Below are 15,943 nucleotides of genomic sequence, written 5' to 3' on the forward strand. Positions count from 1 at the left end.
TTAAATGCAAAGATCATATACTCGATTTGTACTACCTACACTAAAAAGACTGTAAAAGTATCGTACCCACGGTTGCCACTTGAAAATTTTTTTCTGTACCAAAATTGGTTTAAAAACGTACCATTTCTGTAAAAAAAGGTCCAAAATTTTTCTATTGTCTTTTTATAAGAAAATACAATTTATATAGAATGTACAAAAAGTATAAAACAATACAATATCCACAATAAAGTTGGGTCGCCGAAAATGTACCATTTTTTGAACATGAGTACCAGAGTACCAAACGGAAAAAAAAGTACCAATTTTGGCACTAAAGTACCATAAGTGGCAACCGTGATCGTACCATGATATATTGAGAGGTCACAGTCCAACAACATACTCACACAAGATGGTGGTCATCATAATCAAGGTATGCAGAAAATTTTGATACTGGAAACGAAAAATTTATTGTATCATCTCTTTTGTTTAATCCCTGCGAATATACCTACAAACACATCTGAAATATATTGTTTGCATTCATTGTCCAATAAAAACCTTAATTAGGATCCATTTCAACTAAGCATCCGTTAAAATACTTCGAAAGTTATAATTTTATGTAAAAAAACAGTTTTGCAAATTTATAATTCTTATGTAGTTTACAAATGTGATTCTATATAAGACCATATAATAACAAAGCGTACTTGTTCTATTTTAATATGTTCTATATATTTTTGTATTATTTCCGTGATATTTAATACCATTAACACTTATCGTAGCTGTTTGAAGTAATTGGACCATTAGTTTTAAAAGAAATTTAAAATCAAAACACAGATATAAAATTTTTTATCTTAAACAATTTTTTCAAGGGCTACCGCTAGACCTAAAATGTAGGAAATAAAAATCGCGTTCTATCACTTTCTTATACAATACTTCTCCTTCTTCCACTTATTATCAGTGAACGTAAACAAATATAGCAGTATCGTAGGGTAGTGCTCTTGCCCGAAACACATTAAAAAATCGTCAGAGTTTGTGTTCGTGAACACAACCACAAAAAATGAAAGCGACATGTCCATAACACTAAAATAGTATACTGTTTCCGATATCTGTAAAATTTTTAATGTTCGCGTTGTTCTCTTCTCAATGTAAGTGAACTTTAACGATCTTTTCACGAAGGTGATGTATTTTTAGTGTTCTTTTAGTATCCTTTTAGTGTCCGTCGAACAAAACGACAAAAAAAGATGCTCTTTAAGTGGTTCATTTTTTAAATTTAAAAATCTTGCGATTTTTATCAAGTACTAGTTTTTTATTAAAATAATTTCAAATATTTATTTAGTTCTGCCTTATTTTTATATTTACTTACGAAAAATTAGCATGCTAACTGATATGTATTGTTACAATAAAAACTATGTATTCCTAAGCAACAATCTGAACGTTAAGTGTTCGCGGGCATGTTCGGACTTTTTCTAGTGTACTGTTCGTTTAGTGTTTTTTATCAAAGATGACAAACAGTACACTATGTTTGGTATTTTATTGTTTGTTTTAGTTCACTGGTTTTAAAGTTGAAAAGTATTTCAGTAATTAAACGTAACGCAATCCCTGGATTCCTTTATGTAAGCCACGTCTATGCGTGGCTTATAGCCAGCTAGATCAACTGAAACTTAATTATGGTTTTTCAAACAGCAAGATTTAAAAATTTAGATATTACTATGTTTCAAATATGTAACTCTATTCTTTATATCCGAAACTCTTGAAATAATTTAGATGTTTATAATTTTTTAATATTGTGGTTCTCACTTTACTTCTTCCGTCATCATATTCATCACAAAATCTTTTACTTATGTTTACTATGTAACCGAAAGAAGTCGGATCCTAACTGAAGCGACCCTCTGGTAAACCGGTAAACCGGAGTGCCGCTAAGTAATTGATTCTGCTTTACAATTACAAAATGTTCTGTCCTTTCTTAGAAGAACAGAAATGTCACTGTTCTAAGATGATTTCATGAGTTGCTATGGTCTTTGTTCTCATCTCAACAATATTGGTTTGTCTGATAAGACAGTGTTGGCTCTGCCTTGAGGTAAACGGCACTGGTAATCTTAAACGGAATATATCTTGACCTTTATTCGAAAAGCTGAGTGTCGTCTATTCGATTAGTGTCGGCTGTTAGTAGAAAATATCTCTCATTGCTATTTAGCTCAGTTGGAAGCACATTGCTTTCTGTCAATTTCTATTCCATTCAACTTTCTGTTTTCGTAAACAAACATTTACAAAACTGGTTACAAATAACTTAGTTGTGATAATATAAGCCCTTTATGAACTATGAGTATCGTACCTGCCCATGGGTATAGTTTTTTACACAAAATTACTCGTACAAAACTTTGAAACTATAACATTCATATGTTTATAAGGAAATAAACATATACTTATCGTAGAACCAAAAATCATCTTATTCAATTGATTATTCCTGTGATTTTTTATGTTTCAATAATCACTATAAATCTATTTTAATGAACTAAACAACACTTTTTTGCAATGTTATATATTGATAGTCTCTTAATGCGCTTCCTGATACAGTTCGTCTCATCAAATTTCGTAAAACACGTTACTGGAGTGAGCTAATCCCACAAATATTCGTGCTTAAAGAACTTAATTTCGCTCGACTGTCTGTCTTAATTTACGTTTAATGATTATGCATGTTCGACATTTACTAATGTTCTGTTGTACATTGATACAGATTAAGTGAGTTTAATCAAATCATCGCCTCGTACTTGAAAAATTCATAGCCCGTATTCGCTAAGCTACATGGGCCAACGCAGGACGTAATGGAAACAATTTGTTGAGAAGCATGTTTACGCATTTTTAGTGAAGCCCCACTAAATTCCTTACAAGAAATGCCATAAATCCACGTTAATATCCTTTTAAGTAATGTAGCTTACAGTACGCGGTACACAAGGTACGCTACTTAGATGTCTAACTCTTGCAGAGTGAAATCTCGAAAAACAATTGATAAAACGACGGACTGTCTTCCGATGGTTATATGTCGTTGTTATGTATGCTGCGTTGCCTTTGAATGAAACAGTCTTTTATGGAAATTTTAAATTCAAATTCAAAGACTTTTAAGTAGATTAAGCGACTTTTATGTCATCTTAGATACACGTCGACAATAAAACAATGTAAGGGTATTGTTGTTAAGGAGGGAAGTGGAGTGCTAGAAACATTTGAACGAAAAAGCAATGTACTGAGTATGCAAACGGTTTACTCTTTTTACGAGATGTGTACTTATGTTCATGTGCTTTGCCGCCGTTTTCGTTAATAGAGTTAGGAGTATACGTATTTGCGAGATGAAGTCTTTGCAGCGTCATATAAGACGTCTCATTGCGGGTATCCATTAGCAAGAGGCGTGTGCAATATGCCCAGTTCGATATGCAAAATATTTAAATGAGCCGATCAGCATGGAAGCGCTATTGGAGCTGCAAAGGAGGTATTGTGGGTGTAGCAAAGACATGTATATGTGGGTATATGCAGCAGTGCAATGAGTTTGGGCTGGAATTAAAATTTTATTGATTGAGATTGTCATTGAGAGAGCTCTTTCTGCTTTATGTTCTGTGCTTGTGAAGGTTTCGCATTTCAAGCATTTTCAGCTTAAAATTAATTTAATCGCCGTCGCTGTCTTACTCTGTAAATGCAATACTTTTTGTTGTTGCAAATTCTGTAGACAAACGCATCTTTCGTCCGGGAAAAGCAGACATGCGGGCGAAATGAACTCGTAAAAAAATTACTCGCATCAATTGTGCGGTTTTAATAACTTCGGGTTTAAGAAAGGGACTTCAATTGTCGGGTATGGAGTAGGAAATGCGGATTGTGTAATAAAATATGCTGCCCACCAGCAATGTTGACGTCGCTGTGCCCCCCTGGAGAGCGATTTGTAATTTTAAGTTGAAGGTTGTGCTTTTCGCTGGGGCTATGGTGTGCTCTACTGCTCGGAATTATTGAAAATATTTTAGTTACTGGAGTACGCGGAAGTAACTTCAGTTGCATTTTCTTATATTTAGAGGCTGCGATATACGATAACGCAAAGTAACTGTTGTTGCTGTTGTTGTTATAACTGATTTTTGCTACGTTGACAATTTACACGTATTGCTAAACATTAAATTTGTATACTTCACAAATCATTGTAACAGGAATACCGCTGTGCGCCCATGGCGTAAGGCAACAACCAGGCAAAGTCTGGGCGGATTTCTGCTTGAAAATGTCACACTTTAAATATTATTTATTACTCAAGGACAAATCCCTTTTTTTTAATTTTTGTACACAAAACCTTGAGAAGAAAAGAGCTCTCGATACGTTTTCAGGGTGAGAATATTTCATATCTGTTAGATGTAGCTCTGTTGCATCAACATATATGTAATGAAACTATACTAAAATTCTCTTCTACTGTGGTTAGTTAAGGAATTTAAGAACAATCTTTAATTTTATCACATTCTTCATAATTGAGGTATGATGTACTATGTTAGGATGCGATGAATGTGAAATTTCCACAATATTTCTGGTCAGTAAGCATTTCTTTATCTCATTGCGATGAAGCTATATCTCGTTTTTGAGAAGATAAAAGTACTGCTTTACTATAAAGATTCTTCTTCGATTCGTAAATAAATGGAATGGTGTATTTCTAGAATTAATTTTATAACACCTAGAATGTAGTTATTTTTAGGAGTATTACATTCAACTAATATTGGGATTTTTTAAATTAATTTCTGAAATGATTTTGTCTCCTTCGCAAATTTAAGAAAGTTTTAAATGGAATTAAAAATCTTAAAACTAATGGTCAACGTTCAACGGTTACAATAGCTAAGTTCATTGGTCCAAAATGCTTTTCAATGGTCAACCACATGCTTCTGCTTCAGGCGATGACCACTGCCTGCCATCGTAGCCAGTGCCAATTGACAATGAGGAAGAATTTTCTATAATAGAAAAAATAATCAACAAAATGGCTTAAGCATGCATTAAGCTAATTGAAATGTTCTCATGCTTCTTTGTGGAGAACGAGGAACGAATAGATTGCCATTTAGTGGGGTGTAAGTACTCATTGTTCAAAAGGCACTTGGACATGTTTTGCGGATCATTGCATAAAATTGCAAAAATTTTCAAACAGTAAGAACTGTGTTAGAAAAATTCAAATAGAAAACAACTTTAAAACGAATGCTGTCATATAACCCAACAGTAAATTCCATTGGTTCCTACCGAAGCTACTAGTTTGTTATATAGGTTAAACAGTATCAAGATTTTTGGAAATCTTTACTATATATTGAAATATAGTATTAGTACCAATCCAGTTGGTGAGAGTTGATGAGCTTTCCGTGCTATAATGGCGCATAATGTTAAACCTTATACTCGCTATTCGAGGTTTGTTTTAACTACAGTACCGTATATTTACTTAGAATATAAGTACACCATGTAGATGAGAAATTGGTGATAAATATATTCTCATCTGTTAATCTGTTAACTCATAATCTGTAAACTGTAATAAAATCTTTTTTTTTTATTTCAATGCATTGTGCGATAATATATAGACTTAAAATATAATAACATATAAAGTTCAGTAAGCCTGAAAAATAAATAGACCCATGCAGAGCAAGCATATGACGTGTAAGCATATTGCATACTACAAGCGTTGTCTCAGAAGAATTGTCTATATGTGATTTTCATAGTCTGTCCAATTTCTGTGACATTAGTGTCACAAATGCAAACTCTTTATTCTGTTAATTTTAGATTAATATTTGTTAATAATTTCTGTTATTGTTTCTTATTTATTCATGAAAATGTTCATTGAAGTTTTCGAAGTACTTCTTATACTCACTGCTTGATATTGGGATGATACCGAAGTGATTTCTTATTATCGTCAATTTCAGTTCAGAAAAATTTATAGAAACGTATGGAATCAAATCAGATAAATACGATGTGTTATCTATATGAATTTCTCTTTGCGATGTTACATTATCATATCCTCACAACTACTATAGAACTTCCGAATAATATTCTGTGTTTATCGTCTAACATGCCAAAACGAATACACTGTGAACCATTTCCTTCAACTATATGGTGACGCCTAGCGTTGCCTCGATTTTGTTCTTCTGAAATCATGATTTTCTCTCTTATGACTCTTGTGATGGTTCCCATGCCGCACTGTAGCTTATTGTTTTTGGCTCACGTTTCATCACAAAATACATTAGATGATATGCTTAAGGGACTGTTTTATATTGTAGCACTGTTTTGATCGTTTTTTTGGTTTTGGGTAACGCATTGGACATTTGATGTGAATTCAGTTGTATAACTGCTCTTCAATATCTGCTTCGTGAAGGAAATATTAAAAAAATATTATCCTGCTTTGGGCAAGTTCGAAGACCTGAAATCCACCAAGTAGCTTTATTGTGCCTGTTTTTTTATTTCGAATCAATATAAGTACAAGATGAATATTGGAATAAGTACTGTATAGTGAGGTTATCAGCTGTTAATTGAATAAAATTAAGTAAATATGAAACTTTTTAATCCTTAAAAAAACAAAAAAAATATTGTTGGGTGAATTTTGCACATGTTGGCTTCAGATGATAGTTTTTATTGATAGTTTTTATTGGACCGCAGTTCGTATTATTGGTGCTTCCCTATATTACTGTAGGGTATTTAGGTATCCTAAAGTGTGTTACTTGTTCTTTTATGAGTTTAAAAAGTGCTGAAACATGTGGAATAGTATAACAACAATAACAATCTAGAACTTCTTTATAGAAAATCAGTGCAAAGAATTGTGCCACAAATATGGCAACAAATGCCAAAGAAAATAGTAAGAAAAAATAAATAAAAATGAAACTGGGAAAAATTAAAGTAAATACAAGCGATAAACGATAAAATGTTAAGTAAATTGTAATGAAAATGCAAGGAGTTTTCCACTGATTTTCAATGGAAAATCCTTGCGAAATGGTCTCGGGCACGTTTGCCATATTGCCTTACTTTATGTGTGTTCCTGCTGTGTCACGCGCCAAGCGCGCTAAAGGTCCGGAATCACTTCCATACCCATATCCACGCTTAGTATAGGTGTTTGCCACTTGAGAACGATATACATAAATTTAAAAGTTTGCGGGATTACTTATCTGGGAATTGTGTAGGCAAAGCTCTGTAATCATTGTAAGTGACATTGATAGTCTCACATTTTCTTTTATTTTCAATGGCTTTGCAAGATTTTTCACATTTAAATAATCTTAAATGGCACACCTTTACGAATTTGTGTATAGTGTTGTCACCTGTGGAGACAAATTACCAGAGAAATTCCTTTCATTCACGTGTAAATTAAGATTTATTACAAATAACAACTTTTTTACAAATGCAAAATAAAATTGAAATTAAAAGTTTAAACTGAAAACTGATTTTTAAATGGAAAGAATGACGTTAAAAAAGAAAGTAATTAGGAAACGATCCAACAGTTGGGAAGTGACATAGTTCTTGAAACATCTACTGTATTTTTGTACATATGTATATATTTTACATAACACACCCAAAATAACAATTTAAACTAATTTCATTTCATTCTAAAGAAATCTATTGTTTTATATCTACCGTAATATAGTTGAGAATAATTCAATTAATATCAAATAAATCAAATTAATTATATAGAAACATATAACATATAGATGTACACACATATATACATATAAGTACACATGTTCATACAGCATATAATTTTAGACGCAGAATCAATTAAAATCTCTAAATAAGTAGGTGGAAACCATCGAAAGATACAGTGTGAGACTTGAATGAATGGAGAAGATTTCCACAGCAATGTGAAAACTTCATTCCAGTAATCAGGGGAGAGAGATGAGAGCAGATAGGCGTAATTCCTAGCAGGCTAGGTTGATCTAAGCTAGAAGACATGAACGTAATTAGAGAAGGAGATGGCGTTATAACGCAAGCGCAGAACTAGGACTAGTAGTAAACTCTGTGACTTTCGTAGATCCACAAACTGCGGCAAATATTTCAAGAGTTGACCGTGGACTGATAGAATACAGTAAAATAATTGTTAAAGTAGAACTTATTACAATAACTAAATAATAATAACAATTACAGAGTTCTCGTTAGTCTTAAGTTGTAATATATGTGTGACTGGTAGTAGATTCGTATGCCGTAATTTCTGTGGTTTCTGACACTACCTATATTGCGCAGATGTGTTCAGTAATTCAACAAGTTGGAACAGTTTTCTTGAGTAATAGCTGAAACATAGTATAATTTTTATGGAGTTTGTTTTTGACTTAGGATACTTACGATGCTTGATTAGTTTCATAGTCACTTTAGAAATGAAATTAAGTAGCGTTGATATTAAAGTACTGGTAATATGAAGAAGTTTCTAAAACAAAGCGTTACTTAATTATACAAAATTATTCTTATGGACATTCTCCTAAATAAGAAGAGGTGCTCAAAGATGCACTGTTATTTTTCCCTCTTCATATTACCTTTTTTCTAATCTATCTAAGATTAAGATGATTGGATGATGTTTTAAAAAGATTTATAAGATATTAATAAAATATATGATTTATTTTAGCTTATAATAAAAAAATGTTAAAGGATTTTATTCAAGAGATAATAATTTTAAAGAAAAACTTCAATAATTTAGAAGTTGGATAGGAGGTTGATAGGAGGAATAAGTAATTGAACAAGAAAAGTAAAAAATTTAAATTAAATTAGCTAATCTCTGTTATTAGGAAACCTCGTATCAATTTCCCTTATTCTGAGCCGCCACGTTTTTGAAAGAATCCTGCCAATTGATGTCAGAAATATTCGATTACATTTAATTGAATTTTTAAAGTATTTATTTTTATTCTTCTCACAATTGGAAAACTTTTTTCATTTGTGATTGTCGCATTCTTCCATTGAAAATAAAATTCAAAAAGGAAAAATTGTATTAAGTTTCCGAAGGATGTTATGGAAAAACGCTACGTGCCGAAAGAATTTTTTCTTCACATTCAAATTACGTTTTGATAAGCCCTACAAATACTTTTCATCAATTTTTTTTATTTTTATTTATTTTTTGATTAATTCGCTTTGTTTTTATTGATTGCCTAATTTGTGCACTTCAATTTTTATGAATAATAAAAAGGGGAACTACAGAAACGTGAAACTACTCGTCCGTGGAGTTTTTGCATTTATGAAGAGAGTGTGTAATTTATGTTAACCATATCTGTAGTGATATATTGTTTTTCATAGATGCTATTTCTTAAATCAATGATATTTTTCTGACTAATTAAGATTTATATGAACTATTTGATTGATATAAGGTAAAGTTTTGAAATGAATTACTTTAAATATTTAAAAGTATCTGATCCTAAAGTAAGTTTAGTGGCGGCGCACAGTGTGACAAAACACAAAATTAGGCGGTCATAATTCGATATTTTCGGAACCAGTAGAGATATTGATATGAAATTTTCCTAAAATATAGTTTTTGAGTTGATCTTTCTTTTAAATCTAATTTGAGCCCAATCGGCCTACCGGAACTACCCGAAATTTTTGCCCAAACATGGCGATTTTACCGTGGTCCCAAGATTACTTAAAAACTATGATAGGTAGAAAGCTGAATTTTGGTGTCCAGAAAACTTACGTTATTATCTACATTCGAAAACTTTTTTATGATTTTCCGCCCACTGCCACACCCACCCCCCATACAAAATTTTCATATTAAATCATTTATTATCGTTAAAAACACTTTTTGGACTTATTGGACTACATATATACGTGACTTACATAGCAACACAACTTTATGCAAAAAAAGGGCGTGATCCGCCCATTAGTTCCTAAGTTATTTGCAATTTAAGCAACTTTAGCGAAATTATGATTTCGTAAAAATTTAACCAACTTTAAACCCTTATAGCTTTTTTACTATTTATTCAAAAATGATCATTTTTGATTTTTTTTAAAGCTTACGATATTGTTATTCATTATGTGTTAAAAAAATTTCAATTTTAATTATCAATAAAATTTTATTAGCGAAATTGCACAAAAAGTCAGCATTTTTTTCATGGCCATTTTCACTTCTATCTGCGATACCCAAAAAATGTATCCGAATTTTTTCATGAAATTTTTCCTACTAATAGCCAAATAGTTAAACTTTAAAAAAAAAAAAAATTGGCCTGCGCACTCTGTGTTTTACACCTATTTCAGGCTTCAGAAAGCAGCGAAAAATAACGGAAAATATGACCTTCAATAAACACCATTTATTTCAAAAACAAACATAATAAGTAATAATAAAAAGAAATTTATATTTTTATTAACATTTAATTTATTTATATTTCCAATTTCAAGGACATCGGTTAAAAAACAAACAAATTATAACACATTACGTTCAGACGCACGCCATACAGTAATGCGCAAACCCTTTAATTTAACTACCTGACAATTGTAAAATGGAATTAGAATCAACTAGCTACCTATTTTTTTAAGGTTTTGTTTTGCAACATCGATATTATTAACGTATCTTTATATGCATCTTATAGAACAGAAAACCAGACTATAAATTTAAGTAAAAAACCTGTAGATGCGATATTCTTTATACAACAGTAATACGAACGACATACTCTGAAGCTATGGCAACTAAATTTACAAATGAATTTCTATTTGATGCTTGGCTTAGATCTCCAAACATTGGCGATTTTATTAATGTTATAGTTAAATTAGATCCAAAGCTTGCAAATTTACAGACGACCGAATTGAAATGTCTTAATGTTTCTTTTATGAATTATTCGAAATTGGTTGAAAGAAAATGGATTGCAGCAGGCAGAAGAAGGGACCGATTCAACCAACTAAATGAAGAGTGGCTCCAAGAATATTTTTGCCTCCCAGATACCGTATTAGATGCAATACCAACAACATCACGGAATTCAGTTGGAAGACCCGTAAAATTATTTGAGGAATCATCAGTGCGTACGAAACGTAGGAAAGTTCAAGACTGTGCTGAGAGCTCTGAAGTGATAATATCTAAAGTTGTTAGCGTACTTCAGAAACAAGGAAAGAGAAAATCAGCATTACTAGTTAAGGAGCTACATCATCGACCTGCTACTGAAGGAGTTAAGTTATACAATAAATTAAAGGAACCACAAAATGTGCCATCTATGATGTCCCCTATCGAAGCATTAGCTATGATGATTGGAACTAAGCTGTCAGTAGACCAGTATAGAGAGATTAGAGGTAGAGCCAAGGACTTAAACTGCAACCTGTATCCATCGTACCATAAAATAGTAGCTGAAAAGTTAAATTGTTATCCTATCGGAATTACAGTAACAGAATCAATGGCAGAGGTCCCCTTACAAAGTTTAATATCGCATACAATCGAAAGAATCTGCTCCAGACTTGCAAATGAAGTGTTAACTACCTACAGTCTACATGACACGAATCTAAAATGCATATTTAAATGGGGATGCGATGGATCGCAACAACATCGTTATAGACAAAGATTCACTGCTTTAGATAAATCAGACGAATCAATGTTTTCAATATCACTTGTTCCAATGAAGTTGTACATGAAGCTTCGACGTGGTAGTGAGATAGTACTATGGCAAAATCCCGCACCTTCCTCTACTCGATATTGCAGACCAATCAAATTCATTTTTGCAAAAGAAACAAAGGAACTAATCAGATCGGAAGTAAAAAAAGTGGAAACGGAAATAGAAAAACTGCAACCTTCGATTGTTAAAATTGAAAATAAAACAGTGAAAGTTGACGCAATCATGATTTTTTGTATGATTGATGGGAAAGTTTGCAATGCAGTTGCAGATTGTGCATCATCATCCTGCTATTTATGTGGAGCGAAACCAAAGGACATGAATTCTATGGAAATTTTCAAACGACCTGTTGCTGATGAAGGCTTATTGTCATTTGGAATATCGCCATTACATGCACGAATTAGATTCATGGAGTGCCTTCTTCATATAGCTTACCGTAATGAATTCAAAACCTGGAAAGCTTCAGATGAAGCTGCAAAGTTAAAGATGCAAACGAAGAAGAAAACTATTCAGAATGCGTTTAAGGAAAAATTGGGCCTACTTATTGATGTGCCAATGCAAAATTTTGGAAACACGAATGATGGAAACACAGCCCGCATGTTTTTTCACAATGCTGATATTACAGCAGATATAACTGGAATTAATATCGAACTTATTAAAATGTTCCGAACTATATTGCGCGCAATCAATTGTGGTATGCCAATAAATGCCGACAAATTTGAACGATTAGCTAAAAACACAGCCCTTTTGTATTTGAAGGAATATTTTTGGTATCCAATGCCAGTTACTGTACATAAAGTACTCATCCATGGAAGCGTTGTTATAAAAAAAGCCATTCTACCTCTTGGGCAATTGTCAGAAGAAGCTCAAGAAGCCCGCAACAAGGAATGCCGAGCTATGAGACAAACATCAACACAAAAATGTTCAAGAGTTGAGTGTAACTTAGACCTTATGCATAAACTACTTGAATCTTCCGATCCAAAAGTTACAACTTATCGTTGTTTACGAATATGTAATAATAATTTCTCATATCCTGAAGTTTTAGATTTAATAGACAATGAATCCGAAATATATAATAACTCTGATTGTGATACTGATTAAAATTAATTATTAATCTAGATATGTTAATAACATCGATGTTGCGCATTACTGTATGGCGTGCGTCTGAACGTAATGTGTTATAATTTGTTTGTTTTTTAACCGATGTCCTTGAAATTGGAAATATAAATAAATTAAATGTTAATAAAAATATAAATTTCTTTTTATTATTACTTATTATGTTTGTTTTTGAAATAAATGGTGTTTATTGAAGGTCATATTTTCCGTTATTTTTCGCTGCTTTCTGAAGCCTGAAATAGGTGTAAAACACAGAGTGCGCAGGCCAATTTTTTTTTTTTTTAAAGTTTAACTATTTGGCTATTAGTAGGAAAAATTTCATGAAAAAATTCGGATACATTTTCTGGGTATCGCAGATAGAAGTGAAAATGGCCATGAAAAAAATGCTGACTTTTTGTGCAATTTCGCTAATAAAATTTAATTGATAATTAAAATTGAAATTTTTTTTACACATAATGAATAACAATATCGTAAGCTTTAAAAAAAATCAAAAATGATCATTTTTGAATAAATAGTAAAAAAGCTATAAGGGTTTAAAGTTGGTTAAATTTTTACGAAATCATAATTTCGCTAAAGTTGCTTAAATTGCAAATAACTTAGGAACTAATGGGCGGATCACGCCCATTTTTTGCATAAAGTTGTGTTGCTATGTAAGTCACGTATATATGTAGTCCAATAAGTCCAAAAAGTGTTTTTAACGATAATAAATGATTTAATATGAAAATTTTGTATGGGGGGTGGGTGTGGCAGTGGGCGGAAAATCATAAAAAAGTTTTCGAATGTAGATAATAACGTAAGTTTTCTGGACACCAAAATTCAGCTTTCTACCTATTATAGTTTTTAAGTAATCTTGGGACCACGGTAAAATCGCCATGTTTGGGCAAAAATTTCGGGTAGTTCCGGTAGGCCGATTGGGCTCAAATTAGATTTAAAAGAAAGATCAACTCAAAAACTATATTTTAGGAAAATTTCATATCAATATCTCTACTGGTTCCGAAAATATCGAATTATGACCGCCTAATTTTGTGTTTTGTCACACTGTGCGGCGCAGATTTACTAGAAAAGTGAAGTTACTTTTTCTAAATATAGTGACATATTAATTTACTAACTTATTTGACTATAACAATTCGTTATCGGGTTTCGGCGTGATGTATCACTACTTTTCTGGCGCATCTGCTGCATGTCTTCACAGCCTTTTCCTACGTCTTCCTCATTCCTCAATAGCGGTTTCAAATGTCTTATTCGCTGGATCATTATCTTGATCAAACCAACGAAGCTGCAGAATGTTAATTCACTGTCTGATATCAACATCGTGATAAAGATCGTACAATTCGTGGTTTATCCGGATGCGCTAGCCGTCACCAAGTCGTTGAGCACCAAAGATTTTAGGAAAAGCTTTTTTCTCGAAAATTCATGGTGCTGCTTTGTCATTCTGTGATAGCGTCCATGCTACCATGGTGAGCATAGTCACATACATATGTATATAATTTAATAATGTATTAATTGGATGGATATAAATGTTAATTTTTTCTAAGCACAATAATATATTAAGACATAAAGAGAAGTCTATATATATATCATATATCTATATATCATATATCTATATAATTTTTCATTAAAGAGATAAGGATAAGAGAAACTTTTGATATTGGTACTTTGTACAGTGACTTTAAGGTCTTTAAATCAATTGTTTTTAAGCAAGTTATGTTAACATAAAAAACTAAGCAAGTTATGTAAACAAAAACTGGAACTCCATCATTCTTTCTAAATATTATATTTTTTATTTTCTTTATTATTCTCGTAGTGTTTTTGATAATCCAGCAAAACAATATTTATTTGTTCTATACTACTATACAACTGAGTTGAGAACCGATACTCCATCAATTTATGTTTAAATCTGCACTCCTGATTTTTTAGTGTTACAGAAATTAACTATAAATCGAATTAATTGAAATCCTGATGTTAGTTTCAAATAAACTGGGTTTTAAACCGAATCAATTGTTCAAACTATTAGACCTGAGCCACTTTAGAGATGTGCCATAACAGTGCCATAGGGCACTGTTATATAATGGTTAAGAAAAGATTTTTACTTACTAGAGAGTGTTTAATTTTTGGCATATCTTTTTTATGTACTACATGTCACTTACCGAGATTTCATTAAATTATTCCAACTCTCTACCTAATGTGACATTTGTCGCAAATTGCATAAAATCAGAATTTTTCTATTAAAATGAAGTGAACTTAATTTAATGATGTCATAAGATTTTATTACCAAAACACCAGAAATCTCATAAAAACTCTTATGAATTATTCAATTATTAACTTATAACAAGGAAACACAAGCAATAAGAAAAATCTGTGGATAGAAAGAATAAAATTACCTGTTGACTCGGTAGACAAACTCAGGGTTAAACAGCTAAAAACGCCAGTCAACCACCCAACCACCCAGCACATTCTAAACAGGATACACGTACATTTGTATCTATAAGTGCGTGGTATGTGCATACGAAAGGTTGAGTTAGGGTGCTAAGGTAAGCAAGTTGACGGTGGAAAGTACTTCCCAAGTTGCTTTGATGTCCTTGCGAAGCAACAGGCTCACCAAGAGCTGCTGAAATGCGAATGTGAAATTCATTCAAATGAAATAATGTTTACATGCTATATAGAACCGTGTATTCCCAGCGGTCATATAAAATTTATTAAGTGGTAATTCACACCTCCTTTCTGATATATCAATTTCTCCACACGTATTTATATATTTTTATTTCAATTTTCCTTGCAGTTTTGCGCAAAGCTATGCGAAACCTTGACAAATTATTTTGCCAGACATTTGTCAGACACTGAGGAGATGTTTGGCTTGTCTGCGTGGAAGACATGCGTCCTCAGCTTAAGTAAAAAATCTACTTTAAAAGTTTTTTTCGTTGGTTTCCTCATTTTTCTTTAAAAAAAAAACGTGAGCATCACGTTTCCAGAAAATCCTTTTAATGCGTCGCGACAGTTGGGCTAAAGTGGCTTGGCTATCGAAACTTGTCCCCGTAAAGCCAAAAGAGGAAAAAATTTGTATTATTGTAACAATTTGGAAGTATTTGTGCATGGCACAAGGATATTTTTTCACATTGGCCCATATTTGTATGAAATTATTTTTTGATATTTTATAAAAATACTACACAAAGCAAAGCAACAAAGCAAACCACTGAAATCTACGATGTAGTTAACATAACTTATGAGGGAGGCCTAAGCAGATATTGTGTTTTACTGGTTTATTACCAAAATTGAGTCATCAACGTTAAAAACTTTTCAATTAGAGGCAAATTTAATTAATT

Source organism: Teleopsis dalmanni, chromosome X (genome assembly GCF_002237135.1).
Source record: "Teleopsis dalmanni isolate 2A chromosome X, ASM223713v2, whole genome shotgun sequence".
NCBI classification, from domain to species: Eukaryota; Metazoa; Arthropoda; class Insecta; order Diptera; family Diopsidae; genus Teleopsis; species Teleopsis dalmanni.